Raw genomic sequence first — 3059 nt, 5'->3', positions numbered from 1 at the left:
GCTGCTGTCAGACTCTCCGTGTCCATGGAAACACTTGGAGTGTTCTGGCTCGAAATTTAACAGTCACGTGAAGCACTTTGACGTTTGATGGTTGTGGTACCTGTGTTCTAGCTAAGCTATCGGCTGTGTTGTAGCTGAGCTAACTCTCCGGTATGTGTGTGTGTCAGTGGGGGGGACTGTCAGTGCATGGGATCAAGATAAAGCACAAGTCTGAACCACTGTGCCAGAATAGACAAATACTAAGTAGAGGGTTAGCCAAAAGGTCTGGCATAAACTACTGTGAATTATGTGTCTGGATCATTAGTACACATTTGAAAATTAGTGCAGTGGTCTCATAGACTCAGACAGGCTGTGGGAGGTGGGCCGTCTCCCCCTGATTAATTAATACTCTTTTTTTTTTTTAAATATAAATGTTGAAAGTTGCCCTAAACGGTCGACTCTATCTCTGTCTTAAAACATAGAGGGTGATTTAAAACAGTAGATGGCGTGTTGATCCATCTCTATTCCACAAAATGCAGATTCTCATAAATTGAGTAATAATGTCGAATTTAACACCAACTTTGATGTGTTTCATCATAGTCATATAATTCAGTTTACAGCTCATAAAACACGTACCTCTTTAATGGGAAAAGATTGGCATATCATGTGCACACAATATTGGACTTTGGTGTAAGCACTGCACACACGTTGATAGTGTAAAGTAATGTTGTTTGTACACAAATTACAAGTACAAGAAAAAAAATGTTTTTTATCCGAAATAGGTCAATATAGAAGAAAGACAAAGAACAGTGGGGAGGGACACTAGGATGGATGGAAGGATAAAAACAAGAAGGCCTGGCTTTGTGGAGTTTAAAGATTTTTCTTTTTTCAGTTTCCCCTTTTCATCGCTGTCTCTTCCCTGTCATTTTGAACATTGTTCAGCCATTGATTTTCTGCCTCCTTCAGAATATAATAAAAACAAAACAATTAACAGTTATTTTTCCATCTACATATATATTCAAAGGTAGCCTTTTAAAAGACTTTTTGTTTCTCTTCTTCACTGTCAACTTTAGCTCAGTCAAATCTGCACTTGGCAGGAAAGTAAATAAAGTTACCAACGGTCAAAAGGTCAACTTTTCAACTTCTCACAGCCTCTCTCTCTGTCTGCTCTTGCCAACAGGTAGCACTGCGGCTTTTTGTAAAGAAGCTGTCAAAGTTATATTTCATGGTTTGACTGCTTTGGGAATGATTTCTATTCAAACCACTGAGAGCCCTCAGAGTTTGCTGTTTTTCTTCAAGAATGCGATTTTACACAACAGCCTCCCTAATTGAGACAGGATAGGTTTGCTCCATTTTTACAAGAGTATGGAGTTTAGATACCCAACCCTATGGGACAATTGAGATAATCATCCCAAATATAGCTCAAGTCTTTTTATGATTATTCAACCAAAGATCAACAAAGATGAAAAACATCTTCCTAAGAATTATAGACCATAAATCATCATAAAAAGAAGATTAATAAAAGGAAATGGATAACAAAGGAAGCATTTCCTCTTCAGGGAGACCATTCAACCAACCTGTTTATGACTAATGGTAGCTTAACTCGGCACACAGACATCTTTGACTTAATTGCAGTGATGGATGTGAATTGATTAGGGTGGCAGTCACAGGGCTCATTGTTGTTTGACGGTGCTAAAGCTTTACTTTTTACAGTTTGGCTAGAACAATGCCTGCAGCATTTGTTGGGGATGACAGGTTCACTGCGATAAGAGATTTACTTTGCAAGAGCAGGTATTTATTTTAAGTAAGAGCAAACACCATTCTGAGAAAAAAATAATAATAATAAAATGCATGCAGCAAGATGAATAATTAGCTGGTCATTAGGCCTCAAAGAGAAGATTCAACTATGTTTGATTTGCTTTGTTTCTGCCTTTTTTCTCCACGAAACAAATCGTCTGCTCTTGGTCATTAAACCAATTTGTCATCAGAGTTGTGGGCTGTTTAGACTATTTACTGATTGATGAAAGATAACTTTGTTTTTTTGGCTGACATTAGTCATGCATCAATAAAGCAACACTTTCGTTTGTCAGTCTAATTCATAACCCATTGTGTAATGTTAATGTTGTGTCTGTAATTTCTGCATCGGTATTAGGAAATTAGTTAGTTATTTTCTCCTTTGTCTGTATGAGAGAAGTTTTTTATGTAATGGCATTAAGGGTCATGTACATCCTGAGTCTGTCCTTCACTGCTTCTGCAGTAACCATTCATCCATTTTCTAAACCAGTTATACTTGGTTGCAGGGGGCTGGAGCCAATCCTAATTGCCAGCATGCACAGGCACAAGAGTCAAGGTACACGCAGGATAAGTTGCCAGTCTATCACAGTAACCACTGCACTGCAACCTCTATGCTGTACAACTAAACACACACTTTAAAGGAATTCCAGACCCATCCCAAGCTCTTTTAACAGAGTTAACATCAGATTTTGTTTTGGTGCCATCTTTTTGAAGCGCATAGTTCTCTCTACAGCCACCACTTTGCTGCACTTTGGTTAAACAATCATACAAGACTCAAAAAATTCAAAGCAGACAATATAAATGGTTCATGAAATCAAAGTTTGTTTGCTGGCCATGTTTATGTCCATATGATTAACAGTCCCCTTCTATGTTGCTGAATGGCATTCTAGGAATCCAAGAAAAGTAAATGTGTCAGACTGAGAGAAAAAAAATGCCAAGACGACAAACTCTTGACAACGCTGAATTTGGCACTCTCTCTCTACCCTCTTCGCAGAGCACCTAAAGGTGGCGCTAGAGGAGTATATGATGCGGATGCCAAAGGTTCGTATCCTGAGGACCAAGAAGAGGGAGGGCCTGATCAGAACTCGTCTGCTGGGAGCCGCCGCTGCTAAAGGAGAAGTTATCACCTTCCTGGACTCCCATTGTGAGGCCAACGCCAACTGGCTGCCTCCACTGCTGGGTGAGAAACACAGATGCACACAGACACACACACACACACACACACACACACACACACGTAATATGTTTCTTTGACCCTTTCCCGCTAACCATAACCCTAAAATGAA

Source organism: Morone saxatilis, unplaced genomic scaffold, assembly GCF_004916995.1.
Source record: "Morone saxatilis isolate NCDOM2014 unplaced genomic scaffold, NCSU_SB_2.0 Contig20, whole genome shotgun sequence".
NCBI classification, from domain to species: Eukaryota; Metazoa; Chordata; class Actinopteri; family Moronidae; genus Morone; species Morone saxatilis.
The sequence above is the reverse complement of the archived record's forward strand: the minus strand, read 5'-3'. Positions refer to the sequence as shown.